The 17,030-nt window shown below is 38.3% G+C and overlaps 1 protein-coding gene across 15 annotated transcripts in view; it reads left to right on the plus strand.

The window, feature by feature from the left end:
* The window catches only part of SPECC1 (sperm antigen with calponin homology and coiled-coil domains 1), a 413,523-nt gene that overhangs the window by 65,689 nt on the left and 330,804 nt on the right, over positions 1 to 17,030 (plus strand). The window contains exon 2 of one of the 15 annotated variants that reach the window (XR_012468807.1): positions 1,906 to 2,023. The exons of 13 other annotated variants lie outside the window; for them this stretch is intronic. The gene's annotated coding sequence lies outside the window, so the exon portion shown is untranslated. Of the gene's footprint in view, positions 1 to 1,905; positions 2,024 to 9,865; positions 10,973 to 17,030 lie in introns of those variants that run through there. One more of the 15 variants, XR_012468806.1, reaches the window with a different exon arrangement.

The following is a 17,030-nucleotide window of genomic DNA, read 5'->3' on the forward strand; positions in this document are numbered from 1 at the left end:
TGTTAGATGAACACCCACACACCCCACCCCCAACTCCAAATAGCAGAAAACACAAAATCTCTTTTGTAAATTGGAGTAATTTATTAGATGTTTCTCTGTCAATGAAGAGAGGTACCAGTCCAGGAGTTCTCAACTATTTTTTGTGTTCTGGAATCAGGTTGGTGACGTCTATGGACTCCCTTTCTAAAGAAAGAAAGTTTTTGTTTGTTTATATTATTTATTTTTAACATTTTCTTTTAAAATTTTGAGTTCCATATTCTCTCCACTGATGAAGGCAATCAATATGTTACCAATTAATTAGACATGTGAAATCATGCAAAACAATTCCATACTAGCCATTTCACAGAGAGAAAGAATGAGAAAGAAAGGAAAAGGAAGGAAGGAAGGAAGGAAGGAAGGAAGGAAGAGAGGGAAAGAAGGAAGGATGGAAGGATGGAAGAGAGGGAAGGAAGGAAGGATGGGAGAGAGGGAAGGAAGGAAGGAAGAATGGAAGGAAGGAAGGATGGAAGAGAGAGAAGGAAGGAAGGAAGGACAGAAGGAAAGAATTCATCAGTTCTTTCTCTGGAGGTGGATAGCAATTTTCTTCATGAGTCCTTCCAAATTGTTCTGAATCATTGTATTGATAAAAGTAATCAAGTCTTTCACAGTTGATCATCACTACAATACTGTGCACAATAATCTCCAGCTTCTTCTCATTTCACTTTTCATCCATTCATATGGGTCTTGCCATGTTTTCTCTGAAATCCTCCCCTTGTCATTTCCTAGAGCTCAATAGTATTCAATCACAATTATATACCACAACTTGTTCGATCATTTCCCAAATGACAGAAATCCCCTCGATTTCTAATTTTTTGCCACTATAGAAACAATTACTTAGAAATTTTTGAACATGGAAGTTCTTTTTTTCTTTGATCTCTTTGGGGTACAGACCTAGCAGTGGTTTTGCTAGATCAAAGGTTATACGCAGTTTTATAGCTATTTAGGTCTAGTTCTAAATTGTTCTCCAGAAATGTTGGATCAGTTTACAACTTCACCAGTTGTTCATTGGTCTATCTATTTTTTCCTCATCTCTTCCACATTTATCATTTATGATAGGTGTGAAGTGATACCCCAGAGTTATTTTAATTTGCACTCTTTTTGTGTATAGATGCACACATTCTTTGGGTATATGCACACACTTAGTTGGGTGTAGAAATCTATCTTACCCAAAAGAGAAAAAGAGGAGAAGTAGATAAGAGATATGGGGAGGAGAAGATGATATAATGGAGGGCATATTAAGGGAAGTAGGGGTCAGAAGTAAAACAGACTTTTGAGAAGGGACAGGATAAAAAAAGGGAGCAAGAAGAATAAACAGAAGAAAATAGGATGGAGGAAAATAATTAAAACTCATAACTATGAATGCAAATGAGATGAGCTCATGTATAAAACAGAAGCAGATAGCAAAGTGAATTAGAAACTAGAATTGAACAATGTACTGCTTATAAAAAACACATTTAAAACAAGAAAGATACACACAGAGTTAAAATGAAGGCCTGGAGCAGAATTTAATATGCTTCAGTTGAACTAAAAAAAGACACAGGTAGCATTCACAATCTCAGACAAAACAATAGCAAAAAATAGATCTAATTAAAAGAGATAATCAAGGAAACTACATTTTGCTAAAAGGTACTGTGACAATGAAGAAATTAAAAAAAATTGCAGCAAGTTTCTCTGATAAAAAAATAGGGAACTGAGTCAAAATTTAAAAATAAGAGTATTCCCCAGTTGACAAATGAACAAAGGATATGAACAGATAGTTTTAAAAGAAGAAATCAAAGCTATTTATAGTCATATGAAAAAAATGTTCTAAATCAATCTTGATAAGAGAAATGCACTCAGCTGACAAAGTGATTTCTGTCATTGTAGGTTTGACCATATCACTTTCCCCTACTTAAGAAACTACAGTGGATAGAGCACCAGCCCTGGAATCAGGAGGACCAAGTACAAATCCAGCCTCAGACCCTGACTAGCTCTGTGACCCTAGGCAAGTCACTTCACCTTTATTGCCTCAACAAGAAAAAAGAGAAATAAAGAGAGACAGAGAGACAGAGACAGACAGAGACAGAGACACAGAGAGAGAGACAGAGACAGAGACAGAGACAGAAAGAGACAGAGAGAGAGAGAAGAGGGAAGAAGGGAAAGAACGAGAAGAGGGGGAGAAATTGCAGTGGCTCCCTCTTAATTTTCAGGATCCAATATTTATAAATTCCTCTGTTTGGCATTGAAAACCCTTCTTATAATTCCTTGTTCTCCATGAACACTCTATGACACAGCTACACTGATGTTCTAACTGTTCCTCTCCCATGATCTTCCATTGCCCATCACTTTTGCGATGGTTGTCACCTATGTTTATAATGCTCTCCCTTCTTTTAACTCCGTCTTTTAGCTTCCCTTGCTTCCTTTAAGACAGCTCAGATTCCTCTTCCATTCCCTCTGCTGCTAGTACCTGAGTTTACTTTCCACCTGCCCTGTTATTTACTATGAATATGTGTTTGCATGTTGTCTATTTTCCTTCGACTCCATTATGCTTAATATGTAGTGGCTTGACACAGCAGATTGCCTGACTGACTTTTTTTTTTTTTGGTTTTTGCAAGGCAATGGGGTTAAGTGACTTGCCCAAGGTCATACAGCTAGGTAATTAATGTCTAAGGCTAGATTTGAACTCTAGTCCTCTTGTCTCCAGAGTCACTGTGCAACCTAGTTGCCCCCCCCCCCCAACTGACCTTCTTGCTGTGTTTTATTATGGCACTCCTTTTCTGAGTCTTTCTATAGGCTGCCCATCCTCCTCCTCCTCCTGTTTCCTTCAGGCCACCACTTAAACGCTACCTTCTGCATTGGGCTGATCTGTACCTCTTCCCACCCTCTTCTTCCACACATTATTTCTACGTCTTACTACTATCTTCTACACATTATATATAAATATATATAAAATATATATATATATATAGTATAATATATGGTATTGTGGATATAGAATATACTATATGGTATTGCTTGCATTGTGTTGTATATATAAATATATATAATATATGTTGCAAATATAGTATACTATATGGTATTATAATACACTGTGTTGTTTATATGTACAACATATCATATATTACATATATAATATGATATATGGGATGTTATATATGATATTTAGTATATATTATAATAATCTTATATTGTCTCCCACAATAGATTGTAAGCTTTGAGGGCAGGAATTGTTCAGTTTTTATTTTTTTAACTTCAGAACCTGGTACAGTGTCTGGCACCCAGTAGGTGTTTAATCAATGTGTGTTAATTGGTTTGAAGGTAAATTGCTTTCATTTAACCTAACAGAGAAGGAAAATACAATTTAAAAGAATTTTCATGTCAGAGTATTTTTTAAATCCTGTCACTTAAATGAGAAAAAACAACTTCCTTTTGTGAACATTATAGTGGGTGAAAATTGGTAGCTTTTAGAATGAGAATGTTGGCAGGGTTCCAGAGCCCTCAGTCCTAGGGGCAGGAGAGGATGGAGAATGTGTGGGCCACAGAGACTGATTGGTCCTAGTTTGAAAGAGAACATGAAAATGGCAGCCTAAGTCCCATAACACTGACCACAGACCTCCCTTTGCACCACTTGCACAGATTTCCATTGTGCAGTCTCATAGGAATTTCTCAATCCTGTAGCACTGGGGGACAGTTGGACACTTTAGGAGATGTGGGCATGAAGAATGTGGAAACAGGCCAGTAGAAAGTTGAAGTAGGATCACTGATGTAGACCTGGAAAGGACCCCAGAGGCCATCTACTCTAGTGTCCTCATTTGAGAGTTGTGGAAACTGAAGACCAGGGAATTCACTTGTCCGGGTCACATAGAAATTATCATTACTGTTTTGCAACTGAGAAAACTAAGGCTCAGAAAGGTTAAGTGATGTGGGATCATTGGTCTACAGCTGAAAGGGGCAGAAGACATCTCTTATAACTTCCTCATTTGGGAAAACTAAGGCTCAGGGAGATTGTCACTTATCACAAAGGCAAAAGGTAGTATTTAAATCCATATCCTTTTATGCTTTAATTTTTTTTTTACAGTAACATGTCCCCCCCTTTATTTTTTTAGGGAAATTTACAATTCAAGGGAATTCTCAATGTGTTTTTATTTTAGAGTATTATTTATGTTGTGTGAAAGTACAAGAACATAGTTTTTTCCCTCCCTAAAGAAATTTATCAATTATTTTTTAATAAAAATATTATTTTAACATCACACAATTTGAAGCTGATGAGAGCTTAGATAATGGCATCATTTCATTTAGGGTTGAAGGTGACAGCCCTAGGCTTGAGGAGGGGGTCACATGACTCATCCAGTATAGAATAAGGGTCTGATATTCACAGGAGCCAAGATTCTCTCCATTCACAAAGCCTTCCACTGGTCCTATCAAAGTACTCTCAGTTGGTAGGTGAAAAATTAGGGGGAGGATGTAATGAAGGTGAGACTCAGGAAGGCGTGTCATCTAAAGAATTTTGATGAAACCACAGATGGACGGATGGAAGCCCATTTGAACTCTGCTCTAATGTGGGGCCTAGAGGTGAGAGGAGGAGATGTTTCAGTGGTTACAGAGATAGCACAGTGCTCATTACAAGGCATCTTAAAGTGCTTATGGCTGCTTACTAGTATCTGTGTCTCCAGTGACTACACGGGCTGTTGTCCTATTACATGAGCAGAGGACTCTGACCATTCTCATCCAACTTCATCTAACACTCCCATCCTCATCTATTTCTTCTCTAAGACAGGCAAGTCACTTTAAAGTTTTTCTTGCTTTTTTTGGTTAACTTTTAAGCTAGTATAATATATAATATTATAGAGTTAGTAATAGAGATGAGAAGATCCTAGGTTGAGAATTGAAGGGCACCTTGGAGGTTTTACAGGTGGGAAACTGAGGTGCAATCATTTAGCAAACTAGGGATTTCATTCCAGGTATGGATTCAATTAGATGGTCACTGTGGTCTCCCCTCCCCCCCAGCTCTCGATTCTGTACTTATGTGCATTCATTAAGTCCCTATAGTATGCCAGTCCCTATGCTAACTGCTGAGGATAGAAAGGAAAGAAATCATTTCTGCCCTCAAGTAAATCAAGTGATTGGCAATAAGTATCCAAGGCAAGCTCTGAATTCACTTTCTTTGATTCTTAAAAAAAAGTATACATTTAATAAGTTAGAATATTTTTAATGGTATAAAATATTTGGGATTCACTGTGTTGATTGTCAGATCTTAGACTTGGATAAAACTCAGTTCAATTCAGTAATCATATTAAATTCCTGCTATGTGAAAAAGTTGCAACTGTGCATTATGGATAGGAAGAAAAAATGGGGGTTTTGTCCACCCTCAGGGAGCTTACATTTCTACTGTAATTTTAAAAAGAATACAATCGTTTTTGCTCTATATTTTAATAAGTTGCCAAGAAACAAAGATTCTCACCAGTCAGCAACACAGAAAAGTAGTTTTCTGTATAGTGAGGTGTGAGTCATCCAGTGGCAGTTGAAACCAGTATAGGGGAAGTGGGCTGGTTTTGGTGTCAGAAATCCTGGGTTTGGATCCCACTTCTGCATGACCCTGGACAAGCCCGGTAAAAATCTGTGAGCCTCGACGTCCTCTTCTGTAAAATGAGGAGAGTAGAATAGATCACCTTGTCGTTGTTGTTTGTTCTTTTGTTCTCAAAGAGGGCCAAGACATCAGGGAAGTGATGCCATGAGAAGCAAGTGAATTGGATTTGAAAGAGGAAGCCCTGTGCAAAGCCACCAGCTTCACTCTCTTCTCCAGAGACATCTGAGTTCAGTGGTCAGATTTGGATCAGAATGACTAGAGTTGGCCCAGATTCTGGCTCCAGATCTAACAATCCTCTGATCTTCTCTGATTCTAAGTTTCTTCATCTGTAAAACGAGTTGTTAGATGAGATGGTTATTGAGGAACCTTCCACTCTGGATGCTTCTGTCCCTGGTGGGTAGCAAAGGGGCTAACCTTGGCTTTTAAAAAAAATACCTAGCAAGAGTCCTGGAAGAAAATCCAGCTGATACATTGAGTCACCACCACTGGATTTCATTTCTGCAAAGAAGAGGTCTGCATTTTGCGGGGGGGTGGGGAGCACTGAGTGAGGAAATTCAGGAGTTGTTTCAGTTTGTCCATTGTGGGGATGTCCCACTATGGAAAATTCCATCCCTTCTGGGATTTCCTCCTTCAGCCTCCTCCAGGGACACCTGGTAGGAGTGCCAATTTTAAATCTGCCCTTTCTAGCCTGGCAGAGGAGGTGGTGGTGGATGCCTAACCCACGACTTCTCTTTTCTAAGAACATTGAGAATTGGCTTATTATTCTGTGTAGCCTCCCAGAGGGTTGCTAGATCTGCCCCCCAACCCCCTCATATTTACAGCTTTGGGACAGTTGGGGAAGTGGAATCTGACATCGCAATTTCATGTTCCTTTTTTGGAGTGTTTGGAAGAACTGTGAAAATACCAGAGGGAAACTTAGCTGTGTGTGTGTGTGTGTGTGTGTGTGTGTGTGTGTGTGTGTGTGTGTGTGTGTCTTTGTGTCCGTGTCTGTGTGTCTGTGTCTGTGTGTGTGTGTGTGTGTGTACGTGCCAGTGCACACACATGTGTGGGAAGTTTAGAGTATGGTCTAAGATTCTCCCAGAGGGCACTTGGGCTTTTGCCAACTAGGTGGCAACAGAACCTACAATTTCTCTCCTTTCTATAGGAGGGCTGGAGGACAATGAGATGGGAACTCTTGCCTTGGAAACAGTCTTCCAGGGACTCAGGGCAGTCAGCCTCACCTCATTCAGGTGCTTCAGTGATGGTCAGAAAGGCAGGAAAAGGATCTACACAGGGAGAAGAGGCCACCAACCAGCTTTGATATTTTTAATTCCAGGCTTATTAAACTTGCGTCTAAACAGCCTGTGGGCTCCATCCATCTCCCCATTTCAAAGCCTGCTGCTGACACAGATTTCTTTATGGCCGAGGCACTTTCTGGAAGGCACTTTGAAATCCCCTAACCAGAAAGTGCAGAGGGCTGACCTTTATTGGGATTGTACAAGAAAGGTTAATAAGGAAAGGACCTCTTTAAGGAAGCAGGTGACTTCAGGAAATTCAAAGGGAGGATGAAAGGAGCATGATTCTGGGGGTTTGATGACTGGTTAGGACCAGTGCTCTAGACATGATTGTGTAGAACTCACAGTGCCACATGAGTGTTAGTTATCCTTTTAAGCAGGCATCGAAGGATGCCACTGGGAGATTCCTACAATGCAACGCTGCTGTTGCTTAGAGTGGTTTTGGGAAGGTTTGTGTGTTTGGAGATTGAAAGCCAGGATCCAAATCCTGACTTTAACTCCTTGGGTGACCTTGGAAAAGTCACAATATCGGTGGCCTCAGTTTCCTCAACTGCAAAAACAGTTGGATTAGATCATTTCTAAAGTCTTGGTTCTAAATCTATCATCTTCCCTAGGATTTGCTTGCTAGGTCAGTTTATATAGTTACAGAAGGAAGGGATCTTAGATACCATCTAGCCCAATTCTCTCATTTTATAGGGGGAGGACAATAAGGCACAGGAAGATTGACTTCTCCAAGGTCACAACACTAATAAGCTTCAGAAGCTCAGGACTCTTTCACTATACAATTCTAAGAACCAATCTTCTTTCTTGATGGTTTTCTCTTGACTTCATTATTTGGATATTTTTTTAGCCAAAAATGGCATAATGCAGATATTCGCCCACCTGATTCACCAGCCTTGGCATTGAATCACCTCTGGCTGTTGCCAGAGACAACACTCAAGCCCTCACAGGAAGAAGGCTTGTCTCTGTGGAGAGCAGTCTAAAGAATGTGCCGTGGGCTTGCAAGGCCGTTCCAAATTTGAGGAGTCCCAAAATATTCTGAGCAAAGGCAGTCTTGTTGGAATGAATTCTTGGATGTCTTGGGTTTTGACAGGAGCAAAGACTCTTCAAATATGAGTTCTAATAGGCATATATTATATAATATATGGACACATCTTTTTCTTTACATATATCATACCCATTATCAACATGGGAGAGGCAGTGTGGTATCATAATAGGAAGAGCACAGGTACTCATTTTGGAGTCAGGGGACCCAGATTCAAATCTTGAGTGAGTTTAGAACCTTGGCTAAAACAGGTCCTCCCTTCTGGGTCTCTCTTTTTTTCTTGTATAAAACATGGCAGTTGGAGCAGATGGTTTTGGAGGTCCTTTCCATCTGGAGAGCTAGGATCCCATGAATTCTTTCTTCCTAAAAACCTGTGTGACCTTGGGCATGCCAATTCCCCCTTTTTGGGGGTGGGTCAGTTTTCTCATGTGCAAAAGCCTTTTCCAATTCTAATTCTCCATCTTGTTGCATCCATAGACTCCCTAGATATTATCCTCTTTCTTTTCTCATTATCATGGGTTTGGCAATGGTTTGGATCCCATAAAAGAGCACCAAAGAGTATCAAGTGGACTGCTGGAACAGTGAGTTGGAGTTGCCAGATTTTGCTTGAGGGACTCGTCTGGATCAACAGAATTATGGTGTAGTGGCTGTGGTTCTTTTATCTGCCATTCACTGGCTGTATGTCTTTGGGTAAGTCATTTGCCCATTCTGTACCCCAAGCAACTCTCAAGTTGATGATTTGTATTATTGACAGAGGGGTTCCCCCCACTATGCTAATGATATTACATGTCTGGCCAAAAAGAAATGAAGTAAAATGCTATAGTTGAGAAAAATCTTAGACTCACTCCTTTGCAGCATCCATCTATAAGTTAATCCAAGAGGCAGACTTTTAGGAAGCTGAGTGTGCAGTCTTACTTAGACAGGAAGGAGACACAGGAAAACTCACAAATCAAACTAATTTCTCTCTTGGCTGCCTTTTTTGAAGAACATAGTAATTTTAAAAAATCAGAAGGAATGACTGCCTGGTAGTCATTTCTGTGTGTGGGTATTGACAAATATAAATGTATCTAGAATATCTATATGAGTATTCATACATAATGTACATATAATATATATATATATATATTATGTATGTAGGCATATAAGTGTAGCATAATTCTTTATCATACATACTATATAACTAACATTTACACATTTTAACTCATCTTCATAACAATTCTGTGAGATGGATACTATTATCCTCATTTTAAAGATGAGGAAATTTGGACCCAGAAAAGTTAAATGACATGTCTAGGGTCACACAGCTCGAAAGTGTCTTAGGCTATATTTGAACTCATGAAGATGAGTCTTCCTGATGCTAGGCCTGGTAATGCTGCCCTCTAATGTATGATGTAGTATAATATGCCATATAATATAGTATATTGTAATATAGTATATACTGTAATATAATAGTATAGCATAGTATAATATATGCTAGTATAATATAACATATATATATAATATAGTATTATCCATAATATTATATTCCTGTTAAATATTATATATTGTTATATAACAGGAACAATATAATTTAATGTAATTGTAGTCTAATCTTTTGTAAAAAGTGGTGCCAACATTCCAGACTACTAGATTCAAAACTTGAAAGGATCTAAGAAGTCATTGAGTCAAACCCTTCTTGCTTTTCACATGAGGAAACTGAATCTAAGAAAGGTTAAAGCAAAGGATGGTCTCAAACCCAAGGTTTCTGATTCTAAAGGCAGGACTTAACCACAGTGCCACACCTCTTCTCTTATGCCATTGGAACAGCGCAGCCCTTTAGTAAGCAGCATTCTCTCTGAGATTACCTTCCAGACTCCACGGCAAGTATTTTGAAAGGACATGGTTGTTTGTGAGTCGTCCCCCCCCCCCCCCTTTAGACTGTGAGTTCTTTGAGGACAGGGAGTGAGTTTCCCTTTTGTTCCTTCACTAGAGCTTACTCCATAATAAAGCCATAGTGGCTGACTGTCCTGTTAAATTGAATTAAATTATAAATGGTTGGGGAGTCTTAACTAAGATTTGTGATTTGTGAAAATGAGTTTTCCTGGTAATAGCATCATTATTATGTCAAGGGGCACTTTGATAGTGCTTTAGATTTGGCAGAGTACTTTTTCACCTAGGAAGCTGGTGGTGTGGTGAAGTGAATAGAGGGCTAGACCTGGAGTCAGGAAGACTTGAGTTCAAATTTGACTAAGGTCATTTACTAACTGTGTGACCCTGGTGTCTTAGCCCTGTTTGCCTCAGTTTCTTCACCTGTCAAATAAACTGGAGAACTGGCAAACCACTCCAGCTTTTTTGCCAAGAAAACTCCAATGAAGGGTAGGACACTGAACAATAATAGCAAGGCTCTAAAGACAGGTTGGAGCCAGATTGTGGATGACCTTACATGTCAGTTTTTAAATGACAAGAAGTTTTGATTTTATCTTGGACACAATGGAAGACTTTTGAATATTGGAATGACCTGGATAGAACTTTGTATTGGGAATATGATTTTAATGATTATGAGGGGAGATACTGGAATCAGAGACACTAAGTAGAAGAATGTTACCAGGATCCAGGTGGAAATATTAGTGAATGATGGTCCAAACTAGAATCATAGGAGAGTGAATCAAGAGAAGAATGGATTTGAGAGATGGTTTAGCAGAGATGATGTTGGTGACTTGGTAGACAATAATAACCATGAACAGAAATAGGGGACTAGATCCTAGATTATAGATCTAGGGGAAAGTCAGAGTTCTATTTTGGACCTATCCCACCCAAGATGCTAACAAGCAGAATATTTCACTGGAAATGTCCAGAAGACAGCTGGAGATGTGAGATCAGGGTTGGATGAAAAGATTTGGGAGTCATCTGCATATAGGTGATAATTGAAACCATGGGAATGAATGACATCATCAAAAGAGAGTATACAGAGAAAAGAGCACAAGGTCCAAGACAAAGTCTTTGGGGGATACTCACTCTTAAAGGGTGAGAGAAGGATTATGAACAAGTGAAGAAGACGTGGTCATCCAGGTAGGAGAGGAAAATCAGGAGAAAATAGCACCACAGAAGTCCAGGGAGGATAAAGAGAACCTAAGATACTGGGACTAGATAATCAGAGGTCAAGGTCAGCTGTGTAACGACAGGGAGAGTGAGTTATACTAATTGAGAAAGTTATTATATGTTACTTCAGGTTGGGTCTGCACTTTTAACAAAGCCCATTGCCAGTTTCCTGAACTAAACAGTTATTGACATACTAGCCATTGTGTGTGCTGTTTTCCTGGTTCTGCTCATTTTATTTTGCATCTGCTCATATTGATCTTCCCAGGTTTCTCTGTATTACTCATTATCATCTTTTGTTATAGTATAATAATTCTCCATTACATTCATGTACCACAACTTGGTTAACCATTCCCCCATCCATGGGCATCTTCTATTTTTCCATTTCTTTGTTCCAACAAAAATTGTTGTTATGTATATGTGGTTGTACATGGGACCCTTTTTCTTTTTCTTTCAATTTAAAAAATTTCCTTAGCTATTTCTGGGCAAAGGGCATAGAAACCTCTTAGTCACATTTTTTTAGCATAATTCCAGGATTGTCAGACCAGTTCATAACTCCACAACAGTATATAACAATACTTGTCTTTTCACATCACCTTTGACATTGACTGTTCTCATTCACATCCTCTGTTAATGTACTGTTTTTTGTAGGCACTTTCCAAATATAAATAAATAATAAACCAAGAACTTCATTTAATATTGCAAATTCTCCACTTAATATCAAAATCTTTGCACAACCAGGCAGCTGTCTAAACATCATAGTAAGATACTAGGATTCTCCATGTAGAGGTGGGGGAACCTTTGAGGTCATCTAGTTCAAACTTTTCATTTTTCCCTTGAGGAAACTGAGGCCCAGGTAGGTTAAACAACCATGTCTAGGGTCACACAGAGGAAATAAATTGCCAAATTAGGATTTGTCATTTGGGATTATAGATTTAGAGAGAGAGAGAGGGAAGCTCAGATTCCTTCATTTTGTAAAAAACAGCTGGTGGTGACTTCCTAGCCTAATCCCTTCATTTTATAGAAAACATCAGAAGAAGAATTTAAACCCAGGTCCTTCTTGACTCCAGTTCAATATTTTTTCCATCGTTAAAAAAATTTAAAAAACAAAACCAAAGCCTAACTCTGCTTGCTTACCACAGTGTCTGATTCTCATGATAGGCGGATTCCACCATTTGACTTCAGTTCCTTTTTATTTTTTTCATTCTCAACCTTCCCAAATTAGAAGGGATTACTTTGTGTTAGAGAAGAGCTCCTTCCCTGGGTTGGTCAATCCTACCAGGTCTGTTGGGTTCCTGCTACTGAGCTTTGATTTAATTAGCCCAAGAATGAAGACTGTTTACTTCAGTACCAAATTATTTTCCAAGAGTTGAACAAGTTACCAACTCTGCCCACAGCATATGGTTGTGCCTACCTTCCCCTAACCCCTCAAGCATGGACAGGCTTCTGTCCAAAAGCAGGGGGTTCTAATTCCTCATCACCATGGACAATATTCCTTAATCCTCTAAAAGTACAATGCATTTAGCATTTTCTTACATTTACTTCTCATAATTCCAATTCCTTCTGTGCCTATTTGATACTCTTTGTGATAACTTGGTGCATATTTCTGCTTTTCAAAGAAAATGATTTTTTCCAGTAGTTTTCAACATTCATCTTTTTTAACAAGCTTTTGATTTTCATAATTTTCTAAAACCCTCCCTTCCCTTTCCCTTCCCCTTCCCCATGGCAGCAAGCAATCTAAGTTGTATATGTACAATCATATTTATCTGTTTCCTTTTAAAAATGAAAAGGTGTGTATGTTATGTGGTGTTTGTGTGTGTGTGTGTGTGTGATTGGAATTATCTGGAATTTTTCCAACCTTCTCTTTAGTAACTTCATCTGAGAGTAGTAATGCTGATCTCAGCCCCACAACTGAGCCTTGTGTTGTCACAGCTAGAAAAATCCATCATTTGGTGAACAGCTAATGACAATCTTTTCAGAATTTAGAAGGACTGGGCTGGTACAAAGCCTGGGTTCAGAATCTAGCCAACCTTTGGAGAACTTGTCAAAGTCTATGTTCTGGCATAGACTTTAAAAAGAATCAGGGGCACCTACATATCACACTGGGACATTGGAGGAAGAATTTGGCAACTTCCCCCCCCCCCTTAGTTTATTCTTTTAAGGGGGCACCTAGGTGGTTCTGTTGATAGAACATTATCTTGGAGTCAGGAAAACTCTTCCTGAGTGCCTATCTGGCGTCAGATACTTCTTGGTTATATAACCTTGGATAAATCACCTTAACTCCATTTGTCTCAATTTCCTAATCTGTAAAATGAAGGAAATGGTAAACTACTCCAGCATCTTTGCCAAGAAAACTCCAAATGGGGTCATGAAGAGACAGATACAACTAATAACTAATACTTGTAACAGGCTTTAAAATAGACACATTTGGCATTTTCTCGAATATATCCTTCCTCCCCACCCCTATCCACAAAGACATTGCTTATAACATTAAAAAGGAGGGAAAATAAGGTTTGGCAAAATAACCAATCCATCACTTGATTATGACTGTTTTGAACTGATTTTATTTTGTCCTGCATGCCTGAAAAAAGCCATGACAGCAGGGGAGGCGATACCATGACAATGCATTGAATTGAATTTGAATGAGGGGGAGCTGTGTTAAATCACAGCCTTATTTTCTCCTCCAGAGACATCTGGGTCCAGTGGCTAGATATGAATCATGATGGCTGGAGATGGCCCTGGATGTGAGTTAATAGGGGTTAAATGAATTGCCCAAAGTCACACAGCTAGGAAGTGTTAAGTGTCTAAGACTGGATTTGAACTCCCATCCTCCTGACTCCAAGACTGGTACTCTATTTACTGCACCACTATATGTAATGTTACATACCCATAGTCCTCCACTTTGCAGAAAAAGGGGGAGGGGAATGCATTTTTTAAAATATCCACTTATATCAACTTCTAATCATTCCAGATTGTTTTTCAGAATGCAGACATCACCCATGGGGAAGCTGAGATGGAAAGGGGGAGAGATTTGATAATTATAATTACCTAGTGTTCAGTGATTTTTTTCTCCATTGACATTGTTGTAGGCATTGTGTTAATGATCTTTCTGGTTCTGTTTACTTCACTTTGTATTAATTCACACAGATTTTCCCCTAATTAATAAAGGCAATAATGATAGCTAACATTTCTATAGAGTTTACTCCACATGGGCTAGGTTCTATGCTACCACTTTACAGTTACTTTCTCATGTGATCATTACAACGATAATTAAACAGGGTTTGTTGTTATTATTATTCCCCCATTTTGCTGAAGAAGAAACTTAGGCAAACAAGTTGAGTGATTTGCCCCAGTAAGTGTCTGAGACTAGATTTGAACTCAGGTCTTTCTGACAATAGCACTCTACCTACTGTACCACCTATACTTCTTTTACTCTTTTTCATTTTTTTAAATTAAAAAAATGCTGTTTGTTATATGGAATGGATCTCTGGGAGGGGGAAAGGAAGGGATACTGGGGGAAACTAGTGATGTAAAAGAAAAGATTAATACATAAAATTATTATTAAAATGGATCTTTATCCTTTTCCATATTTATCGTATTGTTTCATTTATTTCCTCCTTCAGCTTGTTTTGCTACCACAAAAAGCCTTCTTTGAATGAATATTTTGACCAATGATATTTGTCTTTGACACTGATCTCCTTGGAGTGTAGTGACATCTTTGGGTGAAAAGATATGGCCCCTTTAGTTATTTTCTTTGAATATTTCTCACCTTTAACAACTTTTCATACTCAGTCACAACTTCCACACAGCTTGAGATTTCATTTTTGTGGTTTTCATTTATGTTGATGTGGTTGATATTTATATTGTTTCCTTATTTTTCATGCCTTTTTTTTAGTTTTTGTAAAGCAGGATTAAGTGGCTTGCCCAAGGCCACACAGCTAGGTAATTATTAAATGTCTGAGGTCAGATTTGAACTCAGGTCCTCCTGACTCCAAGGCCAGTGCTCTATCCACTGTGCCATATAGTTGTCCCTCTTGCTTCTTTCTTAATCAGTATTATATGTCTTCTCATACTTCTCTTCATTAATCACATTCACTATTTCTTATGTTACAGGAATATTCCATTACATTTTTCTACTACAAATACTTTAGCCATTTCCCAAATGACAGCTGAAACTAACCATGAACCCTGGATAAATAGTCAACTACTTGAGTTCTTTATTTCTTGAAAGAGCATTTTGTAATTGAATCTATACAAGTCTTTTGTCTGTTTTGGTAGATTGATTCCCATGTACTGTACATTTTTTAGACATTTGAAAGAGATTTTCTTTTCAGTTATTATTTTGTTATCTTTTATATATAGAAATGTCATTGATTTTTTTTTTAGGTTTTTGCAAGGCAAATGGGGTTAAATGGCTTGCCCAAGGCCACACAGTTAGATAATTATTAAGTGTTTGAGACTGGATTTGAACCCAGGTACTCCTGACTCCAGGGCCGGTGCTTTATCCACTGCGCCACCTAGCTGCCCCAATGGCATTGATTTTTGGTGGTTTATTTGCAATCTGCAACTGATGCAGTGCACAGACCACTGACCTTGGAGTCAGGAGACAGGAGTTTGAATCCAGCCTTGGATATGTGTTAGTGGTGTGATCTTGGGCAAGTCACTTAACTCTGATTGCCTCCCATACAGGATCATCTTCAGTAGTCCTGATTCATATCTGGTCATTGGCTCTGGAGGAGAAAGTGAGGCTGGTATCTTAGCACTGCATCCCCTCACTAAAAATCCAGTTCATATATCATGGCATCACCTCCCTGATACCATAGTTTTCTTTGAGATCAAAGGACAAACATCATCGTCATCTTTGGTGATTCTCTAGACTATCCAACTAAACTATCATTTCTGAAAAGGATAGTTTTTATCTTCCCTTTACCTATTTTTATATCTTTAATTTTTTTCTCTTTTGACTTACTGCTATTGTTATCATTTTTCAAATTATATCTAATAATGATGAAGAGAGTGGGTATCCTTGCTTGGTATTTATTGAGAAAGATTTTAGGGTATCCTTATTGTATATGATGTTTGCTTTTGGTTTTGGATAGATTCCTTTTATAATATTACAAAGGTACTTCAATATCTATTTTTGTAGATATCTATTTTTAAAGCTTGATGAGTGTTGCATGTTAAAAGGGGCTGTTTCTGCATCATTTTTAAGATAATGATGGGGGTCTGGATATTTTTATTTTTAATATGGTTAATTATATGATTGATTTCCTAATGTAGAACCATCCTTGTATCCCTGATACAAATATCATGTGGTTACAATGAATGATTTCTGTAGTCTGAATGACAGGATTTTATTTTAAAATTTTGAAATTTTATGAAATGAAATTATTTGAAATGAAAAACACTCATTTATGAAATAGCTGTATAAGTTTCCTTTGTACTTTATCCCTTCCTGGTTTGGATATTAGGACTATATTTCATAAAAGGAATCTGGTGTCCTTTTTTCTCTCAGTTTTTGAAAATAGTATATTTCTAGTGATGGGCATCCAATTTGTTTGTAGTGTTTTGCCACTACAAAAACTACTGCTAAAGGCATATTGTTGTATATGGGACCTTTTGTTTTTTTTTATTTGACCTTCTTGGGATCTGGCCTTTGCAGTGGCTTCTCTGGATCAGTCAACAAGTGGTTATCAAAGGCCTACTGTAGGCTAAGTGCCAGAAGTACAAAGAAAGCCAAAGGCCAGCCCCTGCTCTCAAGAAGCTTACAGTCTAATGAATCAGAGGGTATGAACCATCTTAGTCATTCTGTTTTAATAATTGCTTTCCAGGGTGCAGCTAGGCGGCCCAGTGGATAGAGCACCAGCCCTGGAGTTAGGAGGACCTGAATTCAAATATGACTTCAGACATTTAATAATTAACCTAGCTGTGTGACCTTGTGCAAGTCACTTAACCCCATTGACTCTCAAAAATTGCTTTCCAGAATGCAAAATGCTTAATATCACATATGGCAAAACAGATTCAGGAAGGA

The sequence above is a fragment of the Macrotis lagotis genome, chromosome 5 (genome assembly GCF_037893015.1).
Source record: "Macrotis lagotis isolate mMagLag1 chromosome 5, bilby.v1.9.chrom.fasta, whole genome shotgun sequence".
In the NCBI taxonomy this organism is placed as follows: domain Eukaryota; kingdom Metazoa; phylum Chordata; class Mammalia; order Peramelemorphia; family Peramelidae; genus Macrotis; species Macrotis lagotis.